This window comes from Cynocephalus volans, chromosome 4 (genome assembly GCF_027409185.1).
Source record: "Cynocephalus volans isolate mCynVol1 chromosome 4, mCynVol1.pri, whole genome shotgun sequence".
NCBI classification, from domain to species: Eukaryota; Metazoa; Chordata; class Mammalia; order Dermoptera; family Cynocephalidae; genus Cynocephalus; species Cynocephalus volans.
In genome coordinates, this window is record NC_084463.1 from 27,899,371 (window position 1) to 27,911,247 (window position 11,877).

Here is an 11,877-nt window from a genome sequence, read left to right on the forward strand (position 1 = left end):
AAGACTTAATTATTACCAGAGTAACAGCCAAGAGAGGAACTGAATTAAGTACCCAATTAAAAGGAAACATGATTTCTATCTGGAAAAAAAAAATAGATGTCTTTGTTTGTTTGTTTATTTATTTATTTCTTTATTGTTTATTATTAGTTCCCACATATAAGTGAGGACATACGGTATTTCTTTCTGTGCCTGGCTTATTTCATTTAACATAATTTTCTCTAAGTTCATTCATGTTGCTGCAAATGGCAGTATTTCATTCTTTTTTTTTACGGTAGAGTAGTATTCCATTGTATAAATATACCACATTTTCTTTATCTAGTTGTCTGATAATGGACATTTAGGTTGGTTCCAACTCTTGGCTACTGTGAATAGAGCTTCAATAAACATGGGAGTGCAGGTGTCCCTTCGACATGATGATTTCCATTCCTCTGGGTATATACCCAGCAGTGGGATTGCTGGATCATATGGTAGTTCTATCTGTAGTTGTTTGAGGAACCTCCATACTGTTTTCCATAATGGCTGCACTAATTTAACAGCCCCACCAACACTGTAGGAGAGTTCCCCTTTCTCCAATTCCTCGCCAGCAAAGCATTTGTTATTCTCTTTTTGATAATAGCCAGTCCAGAACTGCAAAATAATACATTTCTATTCTTTAAAGCCATTAAGTTTGTTCTAATTTGTCACGGCAGCCACAGGAAATGAATACAATACCCTTCCGTTTTCTTTTAGGAAAATCTTTACTCTTTTTGTCTCTGTTGCCTCAAGCTAATTCATAATATTTGCTTTGTGATTCAGTCATGTCTTCAGAAGCATTTATTGAATATTTTATGTTTCAAGCATGATGTTGAGAGCTTCATAGGATTATCTTGTTTAAACTTCAGTACAGATTTATGGGCTTGTAACATTTTTATTCTCTTTGTACGTGCAGGAAACCTTAGTTAAAGAGGTTTCACGATTTTCCGGCCATCAAAGCTGGAAAGTGGAGTGATTGGGATTTGAACTTGGGATGCCTGAGTCAAGAGCTCATAGTTTCATGCTGCAGGCTTTGGTTGTGAATGAAGAGCCCTGCTCTAGCTGCCTAAAGCTTTAAAGACTTAGTCACTTCTGAAAACCAAAGTTTGCTTCTTAGGTTAGTTACTTGCTTCCCTGAACTAATCTATGGGATGTGACCTGTTTCCTGTCCCTTGTATCTGGAGCCTTCCTTGCCCAAAAGAGCTGCCATTGTCTGTGCCCCTCTTCTGGGCATCTCACCTTCTGTTTGGCTCACATCTGAGTCCCAGGCAGAAATGTCATGAAACGTTTGACATGACAGGCAAGTGTAAAGATGGTTGTAATGTGACGCACTCTGGGCATCTCTCTCCAGTTAGGTTAAGGTTATAATGTAGCAACCGGCCTCATAACCTCTCCGTGAAGTCCCTCCTCTCAACTGCACAGTGAATTATTATTACTTTTTGCATGAAATACTAGGACTCATCCTCCTGTTAAAGGCTTCTGTCGATTGTATTAAAGGGTTAAGGTTAAGCTTTCTCTTCGTCTCCCTCACCTTTACTGAACATTGAATTTGAGTAAAGAAAAGCATTTGTCAAACACACTCACAGTGGTTTAATTGTGTCTAACTCGGCTGGTGAGGATTAGTTCTTAACTGGTTGTTTTCTTGGCATAAGCTTTTTATTTTTCGGTCTAAGTAGACAGGAAACTAAACAGAGCAATTAAACTTTACCACCCCTTCCCTTTGACTCTACCAGATTTGTTGGTGTATTTGTGCTGTCTAGCAGTCCTTGTCATTAACAGTCCCTTTCTGAAAGTGATACTAGATATCTGAAGACGGTCTGACAATCTCCTAAAACATTGAGGCAGAAGAGTAAAGTAGGCATCACGGCTAATGCTAGCTTTAAATTAAACACACCATTTCTAACACACACACGCACACCCTTTTTTTTTAAATTAAAAAAAATATAGTGCATATCTAGTTGGGAATATTTATGTAAATGCTTTAAAGAATGGGCCTAAAGGTATTTTTTTTTCTGTAGCCTTTTGAGCAGTTTCTATCTTTTTCATCTGTTTTCATCTAAGCTGTACTTTAACGCCTTTTAACTGTATAGTTTTATGTGTCACCACTGATGCTAGTTGCCAGATAAGTACAGCAGAGCACTGGTGTAGATCTTCTTTATGGGGTACATATATACACAAAGCTGCTTCTGCATTTGTTCACGTGCTCCATATTTTTGGAACCTGAAGCTGACAGGAGAAATAATAAACCAACTTTGTAAAGTAACATATTCCCAATAGTTTAAGGCATTGAAGAAATCTTGACAACCCTCTTTATTATGATGTATAGACAGCATTCATTCAGCAGCAAACATTTCTTTTGTCACTACCAAGTTCTAGGCACCCTTCTAGGCATGGGGGAATACCACCATGACTAAAATATGGGCTGTGCTTGAGACTTTTAAGGTCTTGAGAGGCAAGGCTGGGTGTAAATGAACTGAAACAAAACAATGCAATAATTTAAATCTCAGAGTGTCTTGGGAGCATCAGGGGAAAGCAACCAACATTTTCTAGGAGCAGGGTCAGAAAAGGTTTTGGAGCATAACCAAATTCAGCAGCTTTCCGAGAAACAGAGCTCACCTAGGTAGATTCAGAGCTGGAAATAGCATTTATTCTACCTAAAAAAATAGGACAGTAAGTGGGTGACAAATTGCTCCATGTTTTTTTTTTTCCTTAAGAAAAGGAAATATTACAAGCCACTGTGAACAGTTTTTCCTGCTTGCCAAGCTCTGCCCCTAGCTCAGGTGGGAGAAGAAAACAATGAAAAGTGGCTGTGATTGCTGCCTTCAAATATTTGAGGTGCTGTCATGTGGAGAAAGAATAACTCTTGCTTGCAGGTACTCCAGAGGGTCATGGCTGGGACCCAAAGGCACCAGTTGCAAGAAAGCCGATATGAGATTTTAGGTTCATGTGAGAAAGGGAGCCGTCTTCCATGGAACTGGCCACCTTGCAGGGCAGTGGACACTTCATCACCAGGAGGAATAACCAGGCTTAGGTTTCTTCTAAGCCAACGGGCTCTTCATCGGATACACGCATTTGTGCTGGATTGGGGAGCACAAGGATGCTTTAGGCAAAGGTTGAGGCAGTAGGATAGAGCAGTGGTGCTTACAACAAAGGATTCCCACTTCTCCCTTGGGATCTCCAAGTGGAATAATTCTACCCTGTTATCCACTCAAACTTCTTTAAGCTGTGGGAGGGAAAGAGGTATGAATATTATCACCCCAATCCTATAGAGCAGGAAGGCTCTAAAACACAGCAAGGATACATCTGCCTTCCATCAAGGTGGGAGCACAGGCTCATTTCATTATGAGATGGTGGGGGATGGCACATTCTCAGAATAAAGGGAGACAGAAGGGCAAAGCAGTGTTTATTTATAAAGTCAGATTTTACATACAGTGCCCGCTAAGGATTTAGTGCCGTGCTTCAAGTGAATAAATCCCTCCAGTGTCAGAGACATAAGACGTTGTCAAGCTGCCTGTGAGACAATGTGATCATAAAGTCTTAGAACCGAAATACCTCCAGTCACCTTGGTAAGAAAATAATCCTCTCTCAAGTGATGCTCTGAAGTTTAATGGAGTTGCTCCCCATCCAGTAAATGAAATCCAGTGTGTGCTGCTGCAGGAGCTCAGGAGGGATGCCTCCTTCTCTCTCATTCCCAGTCCTCCCCAGGATGACCCCAATCGGCTTTTATAGCCCTGTTTCCCGTAACTGTCCTACACGAAACATATGCCTCAGCCAAACTGTCTACTCAGCCTGCCCGGGAAGGCCATGGAGAAGAGTTCAAGCCAGGGCACCTGCCAAGGCGGGTTATGGAGTGTCCCCTCACTTGGATCAGCCAGGCTGGATTTGGCTAGATAGCCAGAGTTGAACTCAAATAATCAGATGTGCATCTGGCCAGGTGAGCAGGGGTAGAAGCCTAGCAGAAATGTTGTCCTAATAGTGAGACCTTGGTAATATAGCAGTGGTGTCCATGAGGGTAAGGGGAACAGGATAAGAGGGACATGGTGGTTATTATTCTAAGGTCAGGGAAGGAGTCTCAGAGGCTGGAGCTGGGATATCAGCCAGCCCGGGGTCCATGGAAGCAGCAGGACTTACCCTTAGAGAGAGGGTTGCAGCTGAATGCCATTTCAACGTGGGATCAACCTAGACAGGACTAAGTCTCATCAAGACAGCCTTCTGTGAGGAAGGGAAGGACACACCGGGTCCTGTCATTGCTATGTGCCAGAGTCTTGATCCCAATCATCAGGGAGGATCTGACCTTGAGAACCCAACATTTAGGTACTATGATGGCCAGAGAGATTCTTCAGTGTGGAGCTTTGTGAAAGTGACAAGAAGATTAGTGTGACAGAGCTCACAACATGGAATGAGAACTATCCGCAGTTCATTTTCCATTGCAGTATAGAGCAAAGGAAGTGCCACGAATTCCAAGATTGGGGTTCAGCCTCTTTTCACTGAGGAATTGATGGCAACCATTACTGTGGTTCTGCCCATTTGGTTCTGACATGGTCTGGATCTCTCTTGAGTGTTACCCATATTGCCCTTAACTCAAAATATCTGTGCTAGTATAAATATTCCTTGCTAACAGAGCTTATCTGAAAATCTGTCTTTTCCAAAGGCCAGGTTATAAGGCTTGGATCATTATTAGTTGAATTCTATGGATGGAAAGCTATACTTTCCCCAGATATATTTCTCAAAAAGCTGGCTGTGACTGACGTTTCCCTGAGGTACATTTTGACCAGTCCCTGAGGTAGATAAGGTGAGGGGCATAGGCAGGAATCAAATCAGAAAGGGTCTGAGAAACCAGGGGGAGGACGTGGTCCACTGGACCAGGGCCTGGCCCTAGCTCTAGACGGCAGGCAGGGGAAGCCTCTGAAGGCTGGCGAGCAGGGCAGTGCGTCAGTGGGGAAGCAGAGCATTGTGGGTGCATGGTGAGAACCTGTGTCCCAGGAGCTGATGGGCTTGCTGTCTGGTTGGTCTCTCTTGAGGCTGGGCCATTCCATCCTCTAACAGACTAGTGGATGCCAGTAGTGTAACGCCACTGTGTCCATGGTCCATGGACCTAAGGAGATTATCCAGTGCTTGAATTTGGAGGATCAGAGTAGACATTAACAGAGCAGAGATAGATTTGAGGGTGTAGGTGTTCTTGGTGATGGGAATGAAGTCAGTCTTATTTTAGGAAATTTGGATAAAAAGAAACCGTTACATAGAGAATCAAATTTTGCCCTTAGTTTGCCTGGCAACTGATGCTTTCTGACTTGAATCTAATACAATTCTTTGGCATTCTGGAGCCTTAATATGTCTAGAAAAAGTATGTCCGTGGCTGGCCCAGTGGTGAGAGGAGATGGAAAAGGTGACTTAAATGCAAAACTTCGGCCCAGATGACCTTTTATGAGGGATAAGCTTCACGATGGGTGGAAGAACAGCAGACAGATCCTCGAGGCATTTATTCCTCTCTTCCCGGCTGTTAGCTTTGGGTGATGTGATAGGACAGAGGCAATTAAGGTTGCAAAGTGAAGACAAATTTCTGCAAAAATTGGGAAATGTGTGGGTGCCCTCAGTCAAAGACAATCTGGTGGGGTAGGTTAAAAAAGTGGAACGTTTCTCAGATAAACGAGTCCCTTGATTAGAAGAAAGCAGCACATTTATGAATATGTCAATAACTATAAAACTGATATTGTCTGGCCACCTGTCCCCTCAAAACAACAAAAAAACCCCAATATTGTTACCCCTGTTATGGGTGGTGTCAATGATAAAACACTCCATCCAGGAAATGGGGTCCATCATTAGGATTTGGCAAAGATTGCAGGGGATTTTTAGATTTTCTAGATTCTCTTCTGGGACAAATGGACCCTTCACAGATATCTGGATACTTGGGAGTCTTCATAAATGATCACCAAATTCTGTCACGGAGATATAAAAGATGAGATGAAACTAGCACAGCAAGAGATGGGTGGTGATAATGAATTAGGTCTAAAATATCTCTAAAAAGTGAACATTATGTTCCAATACCCAAGAGGAAAAAAGTGTGCATTGCCTACAGCACATTAAAGGTAATTTAGTATCACATGGTAAAAGAAGAGGAATCATAAATAATTGGTCCATGAAAATCCTTGTAGGTCATTTTAAAGAATTTATGCAATAAAGACCTCTAATGAGTTTTAAAATGGGGAATAAAGTGACATGCTCAGATTTGGAATTCGGGTAGCTAATCACAGAAGAAGGATTGAGAAAGGGTGATCTGCTGAGATACTATGGAATGATACAGACAAGAAATGAGGAATATCTGAATAAAGGCCTTGGCTGCAAGCATGCAGGTGATAAGAAAGATTCAAAAAATAGAAAGCACAATTGGCCTGCCTTGGTGATGCATGAACATGAAAAGCTTGTGAGAGGAGGAGCCAGAGATGACCACCACATTTCTGGTTTGGATCGTGGGACAATCAATTATTGTAGGAACATTAGGCAGAGGAGAAGGTTTTGGGGAAGGAGGGTGGCCCATTTTTAATCATACTGAGCATGAGATATTGTAAGACAAGCAGGAAAATTCTGAACATATGACTGGAGATTTGGATTTAGGAGGCATTAACTTATGGGTGCAGTGGAGATACTGAAAGTGGACTTGCTGGCTAGGGGAAAGCCTCAGGCACACCTGACAGAACACATGGGCTGACAGTGTGCAGGTATTCAGAGCTGGGAGACTCATGCCCTCTCCATTTGGATAGCTCAAGCAAGAGGCCAACCTGGCAGCTCCAAGTGAGTTCCCTGGAACAGGCTGATCCCAGTGGCTTAGCTCCAAAGTCTCCCCCTTTCTAATAATGCCATTTCCTTGAAGAGGAGTTTCCCAATGTTGCATTGTCAACTAGAAGTTTCCTGTCCCTTCTCAACTCTCCTTGAATGTGTAGTGTAATACAAACTTATGCAAAGTCACAGGGTCTGTCTCCCGAGCCCTTTCCGTGGTGCGTCCAGCCATGTGGAGCCTGGACAGAGCTCTCTGTGGATAAGGATCAAGGCCATGTGCATTTTGCCGCTTCTCTCACATAGGTTTTTCCTCAAAACTCTTTTTTCACATTTTCAATGCATAGCACTGTTGGTAGTGGTGTGTGTCTGTGCCCCCTTTGCATGACATCTATCCTCACCTGATTTGGGGAAAGTGAATTTGGGCAATGAAATGACCTGAAAGCCAAGGTCCTGGCTAATATACCCAGGAGTCTCAGTGGGAATTAACTTGAAAGATTAGGACCATGTAATTTATTCCAACTGGAAATTACTGCAGAATTTTATGCAAGGGAACGAAATAGTTTTCAAATTTCTTTTGGAGTATTGGCATGAAATTCCATAATAAAAATAAAAGCCAGACCCTTCAAGACTATTTTCAAAAGGAGAATCTTATAGTAGGGAAGGGCTCCTGGAACTCAGGGCCCTGATTCTTCCTCTAGAAACTCCTTTTCATAAGTTTCTTTCTGATGTCTACCATCTTGCCCATATCATTTTTTCCTCTAAGACCCTTCCCTTTTCACTCTTTATGTATGCTCCTGAGAAAACATCCAATATTCTCATTCATTATCTTAAACCTTTATAAACAATCAGTAGCCCATATAAGTCTTTATTAAAATTCAAGTCTATTTAATGACAATTATTTTATAGCAAATAGTTATTGAGTGCTTACTCCATGCGGGGGAATTATCTTGGTGCATTACATGCAATAACTTACTCAGTCTTTACAACAACCCATGAGGTAAGTCCTGTGGTTATTTCCATTCTGGAGGCAGAAGAAGAGTGAATAACTTTTGCAAGATTATTCAGCTAATTAGCGGTAATTAGCGGTGGAGTCAGGATGTGAATGAGAGTAGTTTGCCTCCAGGGCTCTTGCTTTGAACTACTCTGATCTACAGCTTCCTGGTAACAAACAGAGAATGGCACAGGCCTAAGAGCCCTCACCATAATCAGTTAGAGGCAGGTGGGGATAATTCCTCCCTTTTTGCTCCTAGACTTCTCCCTTGTTGTGGACATTAGTTTACCACCCATTGCCCACTTTGTACATTCTGAAGTCCTGCCTGAGACTTCTGCTCTGTCTGGGAGATTGTCAGCAGGAGCTATGCCTTTTTTTCTGTGTTGAGCTACCTCCATGAAAGAGCAGGTCCCGGCTCTGTATTTCCATCAGCACAGCAAAACCAAAATGCATACAGGAACAGCCCGCTTGTACCATCGTGTGTAGGTTGTTGTTGGGGGGTGTCTGGTAATTTTCTGATCCCTCTGGTAGAACGCACCACTGTTTTTCTTCTGTTTGGTCCCCAATGTAACCTTTTCTTGCTTTAATCATGGTGACTGCTGCAGTCTCCTCTGGATAGTCTAGGGGTGCCCTGAGGACAGTGATTTGTCCTCTGAGTCTGTAGCACTTCATGCCACTGGCACACAGTGGCTCATATGAAAGACATGCTAAGTGCACGGATGAGCACATGAGTAAAGTCCGTGTGGACCAGTCCTGCTCTTTAGCATCCCAGCCTCATGTCCCTCTCTCAAAACCTCCTCAACTTTTTAATATGTTGAACATTTTAAAAACAGGCCACACAATTCAGTGGTAATTTAATATCCAGAATCTTGTATTAATTAACTCAGTGATTTAACAACACTGGGCTTTATTGTCATTTTACAGCACTTTGCTAATACTTCATTTTTACTCTCATCTTATTCCCCTACCCCCAATCTGAAATAATTTTTACTATCTTCCATTCAGCACTTTTTATCCCTCATAATCAATATTAATTTCACTCAAAGGTCATATTTTGAGATGGTGCTATTTGCTTGGTTAAAGATTGGAGATCAGGAGGTAGTTTGTAGAATCTACATTTTCAAAGAAAACTTCTTATTAAGATAATTATCTGCCAGGCTACCAGGATAATTTCAATCACATTATTGCAGAGCTCACACACGGTGCATTTCTGCATCAAGGTGACTCAGTTGCTCTTTGAGAGAGATTGCCACAGCTTGGGAGCAGCCAGCATAGAGGCTGAAAGGAAAAGAATCCAACAGGTAGGTGGTGCTCACCCCAATGACCTGGATTTTTGTGCACTTGGCATGGCCAGACTTGACGTGGGGAGGCAGGGGCCCATCTCTCCAAGCTCTCAGAAGCATTTGACATGCTGCGTGGAGTGCAGGTTCTAGGAACACAGGCATCAGTGGGAGGGGACCAACAAGAGAAAAGATGGGAGAGATCTGGCCAATGCTATCAAAAGGTAACATCTAAGAGAATTGCAGTGTCTGAGAACCCTTCCTTGGATATTTGTGGGGAATTTTTACTTCACATTTCAAGTTCTTTATGAATTCAAGACATGCCATTTTTCATAAAACTGAAACAGGTTTCAGTAGAATACTTTTGTTATTTTTAAGAAGAATAACAGCATTAACTTATTCATCATTTAAAAAGCCAAGAAGTTGAGATACGATTGCAGAACAGGAGGAGAATAAGAAATCATTTCTGTTCTTTCTGGAATCAGTACTTCGGAAAATTCAGAGTGTGACTTTCTTTTCTTGGCATTTTTTTTGGAGGGGGAAATATTATCAATTGAGTAATTATGCAAAGGTTCACACAAGGAAAATGTGGAAAATGTACATAATTCTTTAAAAAGGGAAACTAAGTAGTATCATGGCTCACTTTAAAAGGAGGGCCTCTAAGACTGGCAGGTTAGCTTGGTTGGTTGGATCATGGTGCTGATAACACCCAGGCCCAGGGTTCAATCCCTGTGCTTGCCAGCTGCCAAAAACAAACACAAAAAAGGAAACCTTCTAATTCACAAATGTGTCCATGAGACAGTAGGGCAGGAGGGTGGGAATGGACCTTCATCCATGTTTTCTCCATGTTCACATATTACTGTCTTTGTTTTTCCTCATTCTCCTTTTAAACAGCTAAACAAAAACAGAAATATGTACCCTCTGCTTGTCCCACCACTTTATCTTGGCAGTGGATAACTTGTTTTGATTTCACAGATGGGACCTTGAAACTTCGGACTTTTGAGGTTAAACAAATTAAGACTTTGAGGATGGAATTAATGTATTTACCCATGAGAAGGAGATAAACTTTGGCGGGCCAGGGGCTGAAAGATATGGATTGCATCCCCCAAGTTTTATGTGTTAGCAGCTTGACCCCCACTATGACTGTTAAGAGGGTGGGAAATTCTATTATGGTAAGTGTAAGGTGGGGCCTTCTAGAGGTGATTAGATTCTGAAGATCATGCCTAGTGAGTGGATTAAAATGGTGGTCATAGGCATGGTTCTGAGGACTTTGAAAGGACAGACATGAGGAGCTGTCTCTCTCTCTCTGCTCTGCCATTTTTTGCCATGTGAGACCCCCGAGTCACTGTTGCCACCATCAAGGCCTTCACCAAATGTGTTCCCTGGACTTTGGACTTCCCAGCCTCCAAAATTATAAACAATAACTTTTGTTTTCTTACAAATTATCCAATTCCAAGTATTTTGTTATAAGCAACAGAAATGGACTAATACACCCTCCACCCCTAGGTCAGATCCCTCTCTTCTATCATCTCAGGGCACAGTAAAACTTCACCTTCATGTCTATGAAATGTTACATACATTTCACTAATGTTTGTTAGCATTCATCTGCTCCAATGTGTTAAGCTCCACGAGGCCAGTGGCTATGTCTTTATTTACTCATGATTATCCCAATAGATGCTGAAAAAGTATTTATTTAACCATGCCAGTGATAGTAGAATTGAACTGTGTTAATTCCAAGGAAATAAGATTTTACTATGTGATTCATTATGGGAGGATGTGACTTTGGGGTCTGGTCTATTTCACAATTTCTCTAGAACATAATTATTAAGTGTGAAAATTGAGAACAGTTTAAGACAACTAAGAGGAACCATTGAAAAGGTGGTAGGACACAAGTCTCTAAGAGTAGTGTCAATGGTAGGACACAGGCCTCCAAGAGTGGTATCAAATGCCAAGCCTTTAGTGAAGTCTTTCGTGATCGATGCAGGTCCAGTAGGGTGTTTCCCGCTCTTTTCCCCTGACCACCTTCTACAGTCCTAATTGTTTATGTGCCTGTCTCCAAAACCCAGCTTCAACCCTCCCCTCGGAGGGAGGGAGAGGATCATGCTGTTCTATTTGCCTGTCCACCCCCCACGATTTTTACCATGGCAGGAACTTAACAAATATCCGTTGAATAAATGAATTTGAACCTATTAAGGAAAGCCAAATCATACCTATGTACAATCAGGAAGGACTGACCCAGCTAGTGTTGAGTAAATGTTGAGAGGATATTAGTGGATCACAACCCCACTGGAGTCAGTGCCATGTTCTTGGGCTCTATCTTCCACCTGCGATACATGTTTCAGTGAGGAGTGATGAGAAATAAGTCAGGAGAATCTCCTTGCTCTCACTGTTATCATCTCAGATTCATTTTATCTCTTGCATCAGAGACTCTTGGTTTGGTGGAAAGGTGGTGTGCTTTGTTGTCATACAAACCTTAGCTCGAACTCTTGCCTCTGGTTAGGTCTGCGGCCTCAGACAATTAAACTGGGCTTCACATTTCTTACCATGGCAGAGAGAGAACGATATGTTCTTCTCTAGGTTGTCACACAGCATGTGAGACAGGTGCACATGTTAGTTGCATGTACATGTTCCTGGTCTTCCCTTTCCTTATGCCACCCAGTGGCAGCCCCTGGCAACAAGTGTGTCTTTTTAGACATCCTGCTCAAGTTTCCTTCCTCCTTCATCCCCATGAGAATTCAGTGTTCACAACTAGTTCTGGGGTTTTGGTGATGTAGAATCAAGTGAGTGAGTGAAGAGAGACTCAACTGGAGAGGTGTGAGG